At 43.8% G+C, this 15021-nt stretch overlaps 1 protein-coding gene across 4 annotated transcripts in view; it reads left to right on the top strand.

Annotated features, from left to right (window-relative positions):
- The first annotated feature begins 6 nt into the window (after window positions 1–6).
- Window positions 7–15021, top strand: part of LOC117966345 (transcriptional repressor p66-alpha-like) — a 36346-nt gene continuing 21331 nt past the window's right edge. For 2 of the 4 annotated variants that reach the window (XM_059013825.1, XM_059013822.1), the window contains exon 1: window positions 7–426. The gene's annotated coding sequence lies outside the window, so the exon portion shown is untranslated. Of the gene's footprint in view, window positions 427–5160; window positions 5396–15021 lie in introns of those variants that run through there. The other 2 variants (XM_059013824.1, XM_059013823.1) reach the window with 1 other exon arrangement.

Below are 15021 nucleotides of genomic sequence, written 5' to 3'. Positions count from 1 at the left end.
TTGGTAGCGGCAGCTGCCACTCAACCTCTGGGAGCCGGAAGCAGGTGTGTGTATCAAATCTGCCTAGCAACCGGGTAGCCGGATTTATTTAAAACGTTCATTTTATTTCAGGAATCGATTTTTTTTTTTTTTTTTTTTTTAAATATTATTATTTCTAGTTACTTAGTTTCTGTGTGACATAAAAAAAAAAATTAAAATCCGTGTTTCCCAATCCACTCCCGGGTTCCACAAACCGGACCGGCCTGTTGGGCCCACGGTATCCCCGAGTTTGAGTGAAACCCAACCCGGATCTGAGCTCTAAAATCCCGTGCCCCGACTCCCCTCCTCTCGGGTCCCCTCTGTCCCTTGGAGAAAAAATCGCCGGTGCTGAGTGAGAAGACGGGCCCCACTAACTGAACTAATCCTGCAAAGAAAGAAATCCCTAAGGTAGAAAAATATACCTTTTCCCCCCCACATAATGCAAATTACTTAAACTTACAACACTTTAAAAAAAAGTTGCAAGTATTTATTTGTGGGTTCGTGTGATTTATTCTTTTATTTTATATATATATATATATATATATATATATATATATATATATATATATATATATATATATATATATACATTTAAACCAATGCAGTTATGTGAAAAGGTTTGTTTTTTGTGTTGTGGTTTTTATAGTGCCCTAAATAATAATATATTGAGGTTTTGTTTGTGACAGTTGTTCTTGTTACAATACTATTTATCAATATTAGTTTGTGTTTATTTAGTGCCTGTGTGATATACTTAGCAGTGTAGAGTCACCATATTGTCCATTACCAACTTGTCTTGACTAGGCTGTTGCTGCTGGACCAAAAAAAAAAAAAAAAATTTCCCGAAATACCCCCCCCCCATGGCTGTGAATTAATGGTGAATTACAATGTATAATTCGTTACGCATCTCATTTAAAGTGTAACTTAATCTGGAATATTATACAATTACATATTTTATAATATACAATATAATATGTGCTTATATGTGTAATTTCAGGCTTAACAGTGCCATGCGGCCTGGATTATACTTCCTATTACTAGACATCTTTATTACTCCTTGATGCCTTCACTGCTCAGTGTGTGTGTGTGTGTGTGTGTGTGTGTGTTTGGGGGGGGGGGGTAAGCTTAAAACCAGGACTTTATCACATTCAGTCCCCATTTCAGGATGCTTTGAAATAACAGTACCAACAAAAGTTTGTGTCTATATATATATATATATATATATAACATTTTTACAGCACTTGGATTAAATATGCAGCTGCATTGACGTGCTTTATAAAAGGTTATGTGTGCGTGCATTTTGTGTGTGTGTGTGTTGCTGTGTGGCTCTGTCTCTAGTGGCTGTATAAAAGTCCTGGTGTGAGGCTCTGATGAAGCTGCGTTTGATGGCAGACTAATTGCCAACACTGAGGTCAGTTGCACAGGCCTGGTCACGTGATCCCTTTATTTCCAGCCTGCCTGTGTAGTGACTGTGACATTCCTTTGATCAGACTTTGCTCCACAAGTTGGTTATGTGCGTGTGCCGAGTGAGGGGTTAAAACCTGGAGGGGACTAGGTTGTTTTCAGCAGTAATCGCTTTAATAAACCTGTGAAATCCAGTAGAGAAGTGCTGAATCAAAGAGGCGCAAGAGAAGTAGGAAGCTGATGCAAAGGGATGCTTTATTAGGTGATAGGTGTCAGCACTGCAAGTGTGCAGAGAGGAGACACTTCCTGCCAAATAGTGCGTCCAGTCGATCGTGACAGGGAGGGGTACTTCCTGTGTTGTTACTGTACTTTAATGGGGATTAAGTTGACAAGCAATCATGCTGCTGGTGTCAGCCATTGCCACATTACTAAGGAAGCAAGGCTGTCGGTTTTTAAATCCTGTTGGCAAAAGTGGGGTTAATATAGAGTGTTAGCTCTTGCATAGGGAAAGCATTTTTTTTTTTTTTAATTATTATTTGTTTGTTTTTGAGGCTTATTTGAATAATTTCTTGTTTTTCATTTCTGACACTTGTCCTTTTCCCTTAGCAAGCCTATACTTTTAGTTCTTAAATGAAGTGGAAGAAAATCAAAGTGGCTTTTTATTTGTTTTAATTTGTGTTTGCTGTGGAAACCCAACAAAGCACGCCTGCCTTAGAGAAACCCAAGCAAGAAGCGAGATGCGGGCGGGGGTTGCTAAGCTTTCCTGTCGGGGGGGAACAGTAGGTTTGTCGCACAGGTGCTTGGAACCTTGAAACATCACAGGTTTCCATGTAGGACGTGGAAAGCCACTTAAATAAGGGAGTGCAGTGAAGGGTTAAAAGCACACACGTGGTAACTGGGATCCCTGGATATTCCTGTGGGACTGTGGCAGTGGTGGTGAGTTTCAGTGTACCTCAGCCCTTTGTCTATTTGCTGTGTGAAGAACAAGTATGACAGGGATAGTGTAGAATGCCCTCCCCCCCCCCCCCCCCCCAGGGTTAACATGTTTCATACTCTTGTATTTGAATTGCCTTTATGTGTTGGTGGTGGAGGTCCTTTCAAAATCATATGCTTTACTATTCTTCTGGCAGCTCAGCAAGGGGATGGTTTCCTGGAGGGGTACTCTAGTAACGCAAGAGGAACCCCTGAAATTCTCCCCCCCCCCCCCCCCAAGAACTGCCGGAACAACAGTGTTGTTTTTATTGTAAATGTAGGTGCTGCTTACCTTACACCATTATGTATAGAAACCCACTCCAGTGAAAATGTAGACGCTGTAGGTCCATTGTTTGTTTGGACTGGCTAAGCCTCTCATTTGATTACACTGATCTGTCTGTCTGTCTATCTGTCTGTCCATCTGGCTGGCTGGCAGTATCTGTCTGTCTGTCTGTCTATCTATCTAGGTCAGGGGTGCCCAATCCTGGTCCTGGAGGGCCGGTGTCCCTCCTGGTTTTTGTTGTAACTGTGCCCTAAATGACTTAATTGGACCAATCAAGCCCTTATTAGAAGCTTAATTAGTCCAATTAATCAATTTACTGTACAGTTTGAACAAAAACCAGGAGGGCATGGGCCCTCCAGGACCAGGATTGGGCACCCCTGATCTAGGTGATTGTGTTTTATTCCAGGTAATATTTAACACAATGTTTGAATGAATCCATTGTTTGAAGTCCCTTGTTTAAAGTGTTGTTTGTGCCACTATTGCATGGAGCAGCACAGTTATTAGCCAGACAGCTATTCCTCTTGTGAGGCTTCAGTGTCTTGAACAGTACCCTGCATGGTCCCATTGAAAAGGCAGCGGGTCATTGCTTAGCTCCAGTGTGACGGTGAGAGCTGTAGTCCTTGTGCTGTGTACACACAGAAATCATCTTCTCAGGGGGTACCTGCTCCTTCAATGGATTTCCTTGATTCCCCGCATGGCTGCTTTTTGCAAAGGCCTGGGACAGTCACTTGTCCAGTTCCTTTAGCCAGTGTTTGTTTTGGTCCACAGGCAGATGCATCTAATCATTTGGGTTGACTTGCTGGCTTGCATGTTTGTGTCTTTTTCAATATGCAAAACAGCATTTCTAATGTATTTGGGTACGTGTTTAGGGATGGAAATACGACTCCTTCCTAATGCATAGCAGTTTCACCCATTCCAGGTTTTACTACGAGCTTGATTAGCCACAGTGTCTAGGTGACAAGCTCAGGTGTGTCTTATTGAACTCAGATTAAAACCTGGAATGGATGAAACTGCTACGCAGTGGGAGTCTGGTTGCCGTTCCTGGAGTTGATGTGTGTGGAGTGATCTTAGATAAAGTGCTTGGGAAGGACTTCTCGTATAAGGCGCTATATAAGTGTGATATTATTACTGTTTTTGGTGGGTAGGTGTGTATCTTGGGACTTGGTGGCCCTCTTCCCATGGATATATAAATATTGATTGTTTCCTGCACCCTGTATAATACTCTCTGTACCTATTGATCCCCTCCTCACGCACGCACACACACACACACACACACACACACACACACACACACACACACACACACGCACACACACAATGGGATACTTCCACTCCGTCCTGTTTGTCCTTTTCCCTGTGGGTCAGTGTGCGTTAACCCATTGCTCTACATATAGAATTGATCAGCTAGTGTCCCAGTATTTCCTAACCTCGCTGAGTGAAAGCAGTACCGTTTTGTTTTTTATTTGTTCTAACATTTGTGGTCTTGCTTGCCCTCAATTTACCCTTTCCTCCTCCAGCACTGTAAATCTTAATTAAGGGGAGGGAGACTCCCATTGCATAGCAGTTGGATCCATCCCTGGTTTTTACTGTCGGTTTAATAAGACACACCTGCTCTTGTTACCCATACACTGTGGTTAATCAAGCTTGGAGCAGAAGCCCAGCAGAATGATCTCTCGTTGTTCCACTTCGATTGGTATGCCATGCATACAGCAGCAGGATGTGTTGGTCAGTACTGTTCCCCAGTGCTGTGCTACACTGTGTGTGTCTCTATAGATCTGCTGTTGTCTGTCACTGGCAGTGCAATGCAGCAGTTCACCTGCTGTCTTACATTACAGTCTATCAGTACATAGAAATGTCTGTGTTACTGGAATACCCCCCCTCGCTGAATGCATTACTGAAAGGGGATGCTGCCTCTCTTCTCATCCCCATCCTTTTAAGCTTCACGACCAACAGTGGGTTATTCATAGTGAATAGCATCTTGCACTGACTTGACAGCAAAGGATATCTGTCAGCAAGTGAATTTATCAATACGTTATTTATTTATTTATTTATTTTTCTTTGGGGGGGGAGGGGCTGGCATTAGAATGCCCAAGATTCCTAATGCCCCCCTCCCCCCAAACACACTACACATAATGATTTTTACTTGTATTACTCATTTTAATTTGACCCTCGCTTTGAACAAAATGCAATGTTGCTGCAAAATTTGGTACTGTACATTTTTTTTTTTTTTTTAACCAAAGTATTATTCACACTCTTTCCTTCGTTACTGTTAACTGGCCCTCAGTTTCAAGGAAGATTTATCAACCAGAATAAAATTTTTTAAAAAAAATGAAAAGGGATGTTGCATCTAACGTGGTCTCCGTTTAGCGGTCAGAAGGCAGCAGTGTCGCTTGGCCCCCCTCCTCCCGTGTGAGTCTGGGCTGCCGCCGGTGTGTATCGACCAGTAAGCTCCCATTATGAATTGTGTATCTGAAAGGGGACGGTGCAGGCTAGCTCGGTAGTGGTCAAGTAGCTGTTTGGACTCGAGTCTCCACTGCGCATGCCCTGTGCGGTGACGCCGCGGCTCCATGTGTGAGAAGCGCATTATTTGGCAACCGGAGCGGCAGCGGGGAGGATTGAAAAGGGGGATCCCCGGGATTTAAACGCCGTATTACGGGGGAAATATTCACCCGAACCGCGAAGAAGACCCCAACTGGGACGGAACAGCGACACCTCGACTCCGTAAGTTCAGAAGTGGCCAAACTTTTTGGGGCTAAAATCGTTTTTTTTATTATTATTTTGAATTAATTGGAACTGGGGGCAAGTTTGCTATCTAAGGTAATGGATTGTATGCAATTAGTACACCTCTCTCTCTCCCCGGCTTGAGAGAACAAACCGATCTTGGGGGCAATAAAGTGGAGTAAATCGAACTAAACTTACCTCTGCTGGTGCTTGGGGAGCCGGGGATTGTAAATAGAGCGGTATCGGGGCTCAGTTTGGGGTATTTCATGTTTTATTTCAACGTTAATTTTGCAACTCGCAGCTGAACCCCGAGTCTCGTTGAGTGCCGAGACGAGTGGCCGTGCGAGTTACGGGAGAGATCGCTCGCCGTCCCTTTTTGAATCAATCGGTGCATTTATACAGGACAAAGTAAACTGGATTCAAAACATCCTGCTTAATTTAATACGCTCACTTGCGTATTTTGAAAGTTGAGAGTGAAAAAAAGTTTAAATTTTGCGTTTTTTTTCCCTTTTTTCTCTCTCCCTTTTCTCCGCCCTCGCCGTATAAATGGTTACGGCGAGGGGTACCCCGAATCTTTACCAACACGAATCGATCCCCTTTATTTATTTATTTTGTATCGTGTTTTTTTTTTTTTTTTTAGTTTAATTTTTTCAATAGGGAGTTTCAAACGATGTTCCCCGGTTTGTGTTTTTTGCTCTTTTTACTCGTAAAACGGCGCGATTTTAAAATGTTCAAACATGAGAAAAGCCGGCTTTTGGCTCTGGGTGGTGGGGAGCCCGAATCTTGGGGTTCGGTTGTGGCGTAATGGTGGAAGGCATTTGTATGTATCTTGGTTTCACTGAGCCCCCAATCGTGGCACTTAACCCGACTGGCAGTCAGTCTCCACCTCCCTTTCAAAATAGGAGTCCCCCTTAGTCTTCCTTACAAGTACGCTTTGCTTCCAGCACAGCAGGCTTATCTTCCTCCTCATCTTAAAGGTATACGCACACTCAAATCGTGCAAGCCTAGACTACGGCAGGCTTGGCGCGAAGGCGGTGTGTGTTGGGGGGTGGTCTTTAGCAACGAATTTGACAAGTAAAAACCATGAAAGCAATATTGCTTTTAGCTTTGGAGAGCGACTTGCAAGTACCTTGGAAGTGATGCAGAGCACAGCTGCAAGAAAGTAACTTCATGCTGTGAAGCAGCTCCCATGTAATAAACAGCCAGCATAAAACACGTGTGAGCTGCAGAGATGTTCTGGGCTGCATGGTTTTTTTTGCACTGGGCTGTGATCGGCACAGATCGCGCTACAGAAACATTTTGAAATCATTCATCTAGTCCCTCACTTCACTCAGTCAGTTAATTATTTGTTTATTTTTTTCCTTGCTTGCTTTGGTCACAATCTCAGAAGTTGCTTAGCTGGGTTGTATTTAACAGAGGAGTGATTTTAAGACGTTTGCATACCAGGATTCAGAGTTACTCCCTTACTCTCACACTCCCACCCCACACCTCTTCCTCCATGATTATGGCCTCAGTGGGCTTTTTTTTTTTTTTTTTTTTTCCTGGAGTCTTGAATCAAACTTTTCTAAAGTTGAAAGACCGCGAGCCAAGGTTTTGAATCTGTATTCTAACCTCGGCTGGGTTATCGCTCGCCCCTCTTTTTATCTCCTGTTTAAGATTATTTCCTGGCTTTGCTTCTTCAACTCCCATTTGGAACAGGCAGACATTTCACAGAGATTGTGAAAGATGGAAAGCGCCTGCTGCTGTTGCTTCCTGATACTTCTGATCTACCCAATGATCTGGCTGCAATCGGAGCATGTGACCTGCGACTGTTCCAGGATGTAGCATCTATATCAGGGTTTCCCAGTCCTGGTCCTGGGGACCCACTGTGTCGGGTTTTCATTCCAACCGAGTTCTCAGTTATGTAATTAAACCCTTAATTGAACTAATAATGTGCCAGATTAGACTTTAATTGCTCTCGGCTCTTAAAGTTGCAGATTTCAAGTTACTTATACAGTTGTATAGTTAGCTTGACATCGCCAACTGTTTAAAAGCTGAAAACAATTTAAAAGGTCTTATTAAGCTAATGAATAGTTAAATTAAGTAATTGATAACTCAGTTGGAATGAAAACCAGGGATCCCCAGGACCAGAGCATTGCATTGAAATATTTGCATATATAGAATTAACTTAAAAAATTATATATATAATTAGTCAACAACACGATGCATGTGTGAATCCCCTTGTGGATGGCATTCTGGAAACCCCAGATAATTCTGCACAGCTGCGAGTCTTTTAGGAAGGTGTGCTGGCCAGTGGGAGCGTGCATGTAGCGCAAATGTCAAACTTCCGTATTTAGTTGGGTGAAAAAATTGTCAAATTTGATTTGCTACTTTCTTTAGTTTTATGGGGGAAAATGGCATACAATGATTGTTTTCTGTACGATTCTGGAACGGACAGCAGTTGTTGTTCTGAATAATGGCCTGGGATTCTTTGTGGCAGGCAGAGTCTCGTGGGGCTGCGCTAAGCAACCAGGCAGGGTTGCAGTGACCGAGGACCCAGGGGGGGTGGAAGGAGTGCCTGTCAAAGTCCAGGATACACCTACCATTAAACAAGCCAGCACCACAGGGATGAACAATAAAACCAGTAGGGATTTCATATATACTGTGCTCCCTCGCTATAAGGCTCTCGGTTACAACACGCCTCGAATATAACGCTCCTACAGCATGTCCCCCAGTTCTAGTGATTCATGCAATATTTCTACAGTAAATACAGTACTGGTGGTGCTCAAACTGTAAACAACTTCTCAGTCTAACTTCCGTTTCTGTCTCTCCCTTTTGATGCAGTATCTGAACTGAAGAAAAGCTGCGCTGGCACTTTATAACACAGACATCTTATTCAGCATGCGTTTTATAACTGAATAAATATTAGGCCTATTACGTGGTTATCTTTCCTAATGTTTTTTTTTTTTTTTTTTTGCTGTGAGAGGAGCTGCAGCTTTTCTCCAGGAGTCGAGACGCTTCAGCCCCGCTCCGGCAGCTGAATCTGGGGCGAGCCCATTCCCTCTTCCCCTCTCCCGACCCGCTGTCCTTCTCGCACTTGGTTGTCTGTCGCTTCGAACTGAACTCCGACGTTTAGCCAGGCTGTTTTATAGTTTAAAAACTGCAAATTAAAGTGATCCACGAGTGGGAATGTTCCCTTTTTTTTACGTTGATTACATAGTTAATTCATAGAAAGTTACATTTTCGCTTCACTATATGTGCATTATAGAGACAGTTTTTGTTTTTGTTTTTGTATTGTAGTCAGATGTGTGTTGTGTCCCGCGGCGCCCCCCACCCCCTCCCCCGTTTATAATGCTCTTCGGTTATAACGGTCATATTGTGTGCCCCCCCCCCCTCCGAGACCCGTGTTATAGCAAGGGAGCAGTGTGTGTGTGTGTGTGTGTGTGTGTGTGTGTGTGTGTGTGTGTGTATATGTATATTAATATATATATAAATAACCCTGGTAGCAAGATTACAAGTTTGTATTAATATTCCAGATATTATTTATTCATTTGACTTATGCAGCTGTACTTGTCTGCTATGCATTAGTAAGATGGGGTGCATCACAGCACACTCGTTGTCAAGCAAAATTTCAACAACAAAAAAAGAGGAACCCTCCCAACATTCCTTAAATGGAACACGCAGTGCCACTCCCAGCTCCTGGAACTCGTTTCACATTTCTGGGAACCTCCGTTTCATTGTTTGACCAAAACTGTTTTCAGATGGTCCTTATCAAAGGAGAGGTGGACAGGCTATTAGAAAGCAGTTTAACAATAAGAAGCTGTCACAAGGGTAAGAGTTTCGTGGGTGTTTTTTTTTTTTTTTTTTTTTTTAAAAGGCAATGAATGTCTTCTGTAGCTCGTGGTTGCTGTTATCTCTAATGAAGCTTGGCCGGAAGTTTGAACAAGCCTGCAGCTCTGCTGTATTCCGTACCCACCTGTTGTACCAGCCCCTGAATAAACGTAGGAGGTCTATCACTCACACACACTCCCCCCCCCCCCCCCCCCCGTAAAGCTGTACGTTTCCTTCACTGCCAGAGGCACCCCAGTTACAAAGAACAGGAAATGGAGCACAGGGCAGGCAGGCAGACTTGAGTCCGTTCAGAACCAGCCTTGCAGTGAACTAAACCGACTCCGTTAGTTGAGACTGCTGCGTGGTTTTTGATGCTGCTGTCGGTCCCCTCAGATGGGAAACTGCCCCAGGCTTGGAGCCGCAGGAAGCAGGGAGGCAGACCAGTGCCACCAGTGAATCGGAGAGCCCTGGAGGCAGGCCCCATTGACCCGGGACAGAGACGCGTGTAACTTTCAATCCGGGGACTCACTGCAGGAGCGCGATCCCAGAGTCTCGTTGTGAGACCAAACGCAGGCATGCTATTGGACGTTTCAGACACGGACTCCACCACAACCCGGTCCTGAAACACTCTCGATCTACAGGCTTAATGATTTTTATCATTGATGCCACCACAGTGGCTGATAGTCTCGTATAAAGATAACATTTTCTAACTACTGTTTTACCATCATAACGGACTGCAGTGTCACAGAATGGCCCACGCGTTTTTTACTTGAAATTTTCGTCTTGCTTTTTAAACTGCTTCCCAGCACAGCAGCATGCTTGTTCACATTCGCTGTAGCTCCCAGCACGTCACTTTAGTTGGAGTCAAGCTGTTGTTTTATTTCTCTTTTAGAACTGGCTGTATGATACTGTATAGAAATGAACAGCAGTCGGAAGAGAGTCTGTATCATCCAGTATTCAGAGTATTGTGTGTTTGCGGGGTTGGGGGTTGCAGTGCTCAGGGTGTAGTTACTGGCAAGCTCATGCAGCAGCCATTATGCATGCTGCAGACTTACATGCAGAAGCAAGCAGCTCAGGAAAGTGCCAAACGTTGCCCCTTAAGGCACACAAGGAACTGAGCGGTTGTTAAAATGGTTTCTTCTTCAGATACGTTTGGATGACCAGGTCCAACCTGTCCAGTACATTTGAAACCCTGATTCGTGAAACCTCATTGCAAAAATAAGAATGTTTGCATCGTTTTGATTTGTGGGACCTTAAAGTGTTAAACTTGCTGAAAAAAAACACCCTAGCCTGATAGGAGCCCAGGGCTGAAGACCAGCGTCCGCAGTCCCAGGCAGGGGGGGTTTCCACTGTGTCTCCGCCTTGCCTTGAGTCACGATCTGACTTTCTGAAAAGAGGAGTCGATTATGTTCCAAGAAGTGCTTGATGCAAAACAAGAAACGCAAATGAGAGCTGGGATTAAGAGTTAACCCGCTCAGCCCCTCCCCATCCTAACAAAAGTTTTGAATATTCTGATTTGAATGCTACAACGACCAGAAGGCACCTGTTCAGGTAACTGACACAATGTGAGGCAGCCAGAACAGAGACGGGAAACGTCAGAGAGACGCGTGGACCTGGGCAGCTCCGAGGAACCTTGGGTTTCGCAGGGGTGCAAACAAGACTCCTATTGCATATCAGTTTCACCCATTCCATTTTTTACTGCCAGCTTGATTAGCCGCAGTGTACAGGTAACAAGCTCAGGTCTGTCTGATTTAAAACCAGGAATGGATCAAACTGCTAAGCAGTGGGAGTCTTATTTCCATCCCTGGTTTGAGGTCTCAATTCTAGTTGGTCCCAAGTTGTAGAACTGAAGAATACTACTATGCTTGGGTGGGTGGAGGCGGGGGTGGGTATCATTTAATTGCAAAAGCACCTCCCGCTGTTCTGGTAAGTGTTATCAAAAACAAAGAGTGGGTTTTACCCATGCTGGGTAATAAAAAGACCTGCATCATTTGTCAGAAATGAACTGATTAATTGTGTAGTGAAGTCAGTGGCATAGTCCCCTAAAGAACTAAGCTAGCACCGAGTATTAGATGCATGTTAAAGATTTCATCAGGATTTTCACGAGGTCCCTCGTTTTGCATTGAGGTTTTGTCCCGTTGTTTAGCAGCTGTCTCTTCCACTTAGCTGCATGTTACAAGTCTCGCAAGAGTTAGCAGGTACTGCAGGTACTGTGGAGAGGTCTTGATAGACCTTTCACTTTCACTATTGCTCTGAAACTGATAAGCCACACCAATAAAAACCTGCTGTTGGGTTAGTAAAACATTGTGGCGTAACTCAAGATACGGACGGTGTTTTTAATTTCCTAATACAGTACAATTATATATAATTTAATTCATATTTTTAGTAATACATATTTTTTATTCTAAAGTTGGTGTGCTTTGCAGATTCTATAATTTACATGTAATGCAAAAAAAAAAGTGAATTTAAAGGGAGAGCATTCTGGATTGAAAGAGAAGTCTGTCGACCAACCTAACAGAATTAAGATTTCCTGTTCCTCTGGCCGTTACTGCCCAACATCCTTATGGTGTGAAAAACGTCTTTTACACGATTAAATCTATCATTGCTTGTAGTCAATACTGTGTGTCTCGTGGGGGATTGAGAGTCGTACAGCGTCCGCCCTAATCCACCCTGAAGGTAGTAAGTGGAAGGCAGGGGATGGGGGTGTGCGTGTTTTTAAAGTATAAAATGTGTACAAATAAGTTTTTGAAAGAACTGCAAACTGTGCCGTTCATACAGTCCTGAAAAGAATCCTGTCACTCAAAGAAACCCGATCTCATGAATTTGCATCTGTGATGATCGTCACAAAAGAGGAGCACAAAGCATGATGTAAAGAACTTCAAGTCTGCTAGCCAGTGTGCAACAATGCCCAACTGCCTAGAGCGCACACACGCACGCACGCACGCACACGCACGCACACACACAGACGCACACGCAACAAAACAAGATCGAGACTTTTTTAAAAACTTCTGATAAGACCCATCCACACACAAGTCTTGTTCTTTCATTTTTCTCATGTCCGCTTCTCAAATGGCCCATAAGATTTGTCTTTTACACGTTTTGTGGGAGACGCAGCTTGCTGTGCATTTGCATAGTCTTAATCCGACTTTGCCATGTAAATATTAATATGGTGTCACTTTTCCCTTAGTCAGGGAACCTGAGCCTGTATGATCTGTTCTGATGGAGTGCCCTTTGATCCATAGCAATGGAGACTTGGTTGGTTTGTTTGTTTGTTTTTAGAGGTGGTGTTTGCTCTAGTATTTAATAGACGATTTTATAAAAGTAAACCTTCAGTGGGTCCTCGGACCCCCAGTATTTTCTAATGTTTTTTTCAGCTCAGAAGTAGTTGGCGTTTATCCTCTTCCAGTTTGCTGCTTCTAGTCCCAGTCTGGGGAACCTATCCACCAGCAAAACCAGTATATTCCCGTCCAGGACCTTGCTCCAGCCATGCCACCTTCATTTATTAATGTTGAATTTTTTTTTATTATTTATTTATTTATTTTTTTAAATTAATTAAATTAGTCAGTCAAGAGTCACCTTCTAACCAGGTCTTTTTAAGTTAGTTAACTGTTCAATTAAAAAAAAAAAAATATATATATATATATATATATATATATATATATATATATATATATATATACATATATATATATATATATATATATATACATTTTTTTTTTTTGAATGGACTGCTGGAAGAGCCCCTAGCGAGTCACCATTTCACGACACGACCTGCTGCTTCCATTTCCCAGTCCGCCGTGCTGCTTCTCTGGAAGATGCCGGATGGCTGTCTGGCCGCCTGGGCAGTAAACAGGAAGCTACCTCCCTCTGAAGCTCGCCTGTCAGGTTGCTGAGCTGCGAGGCAGGCAGCGAGTTGTTTGTACACCACGGCGGATGGTTAGCCTCACAACCTGGGTGCCTTGACTTCCTGCCAGTAAGAGAGAGAGAGACAGAGGGAGAGAGGGGGATGGGCAGTTCCTGCTAAGCAGAGTGTCATTCTCTGACACTGAACTGTGTTACTGTACTGTACAGCCCTGCTCTCTGATTGGACAGCAAGGCAGGTCAAGGGCAGAGGAGACCTGAGTCTTATCTCTCTGGTGCTGCTGGGTAGAACAGCTGGGAGTTTGTCAAGTGGGAGTGTTGTGTTTTGTGTTTTGTTTTTATAGATCTTCCATGTTGGTGAAAAGAGTTTGATAAATGTTGCGTGTGTGGATATCCGGTGGGGTAGTGATCTAGTGATGAAACAAGTGCAAAAGTTTGATATTGAAAATGTAGGTGTGTAATGGTCGGATGCTGTGCAGAACTTGGAGAACCCTCAATTTCCTTTAACTTGCGTGACATTATATAGCCTGCCGACACCTTTTTTTTTTTTTATGACGAATCCTTTCTTGCAAAGGTGCCAGATTGCGTGTGTGCGCTGCATATCTGCTAAACTCCCCTCCACACGCGTGAGCTCCTGCTGTGCAGAGTGACGTGACCACTCGCTCGCTCCGGCACACTTGTTTTGGCAGATGGAGTGTACCCGCTATTCCGTAGGCAGGATTCATGCTTGTCTTCTTGCAGCCAAAGGGTGAGATCAGCAGAAACATCTCCAAGCTCGCTCAAAGAAGAGCAACATTTACTTACCCCAGAGCCCCCCCTGGACCCAACCCACCTTCCCCTCCACATCTCGGACAATTGGAGCAAACCTGCAGTAAATAAATACATTGAAAGGCAAAGACGATATCTGGTGTATAACAGGGCGAGTAGGATATTTCTTTCACAGATCTTTACTGGTGATGTGCCAGCACCTGACAGCAGCATTAGATGTGCTTTCCTAGGCAGTTGAATACAGAAAATAATCCTGTGGTCATTTTCGCAGGACTTAAGCAAGGGAGTATTATGGAATCACGGTGCGTTGATGTCTGGACATACCAATGCAAACGCAATTCAGGCTTCACTGGAAGATGCAGGGCGGCTGGCTGGTGCGTCAGGCTTACTGTCCGCATCTCGCTGATTGGATGCCTGTTTCCTCACTGTCTGTCCAGCAGTTTCTTTTGCTGTTGTGAGTGCAATGCCTTACCGCAAGCCTGTAGTCGTCTCTGGACAATGCTTGGCATGCGATATCCAGTTCCTGGCTCTGATTACAATATTAATTTCATTTTGTTTTTGGCAGTTTAATGCAAGCATCACTGTAGAAAATTTAAATTGAATAAGACCATAAAGGGACCCACCCTGTGGTCAGTACTGATGGGGTGCGAATTGCCTTCCTCTAATAGGATTATATGGCATCTTCTTTTTAGAAGATGGCTAAATGGTGCCCTTGCTTTTAACACACTGCTCGACAGTTAGCCTGTAGCTGTTAATTGAATCCGGTGTCATTTTTTTCACTTTAGGTATTTCGAGTGTGCAACACTGCTGGCTTTTAATGGCTTTGCGTGCTGATTTCTGACCTGTGACCTGGATGTCGTTCTTAAACATTAGCCTCTCCAGTCTTTAAGTGTCTCCTCGCCCTAAAACCAAAACCCTCCTGAGAATCGAACCTTTTAGATCTTCTCATGTTCTCATGTTGGTTTTTCACTCGTCCACGGCACCTGGCATATACCTCTGCATGTATGTAGTGTATTGCGCACAGACTCGCATGTATGTGTCTACATGTGTACACGCCCCGCCTGCAGTTCAGCATGTTTAACCCAGGTCTGTTAATTGCCCCCTTCCCAGAGCTAGACTGGGTGTGTCAGTGGTTTTGTGGTTATTGAGAAGCTGCAGGAGTTTCCCAAGCCATTGTTGTTTTGTTC

The sequence above is a fragment of the Acipenser ruthenus genome, chromosome 47, assembly GCF_902713425.1.
Source record: "Acipenser ruthenus chromosome 47, fAciRut3.2 maternal haplotype, whole genome shotgun sequence".
NCBI lineage: Eukaryota > Metazoa > Chordata > Actinopteri > Acipenseriformes > Acipenseridae > Acipenser > Acipenser ruthenus.
The sequence above is the reverse complement of the archived record's forward strand: the minus strand, read 5'-3'. Positions and strand labels throughout refer to the sequence as shown.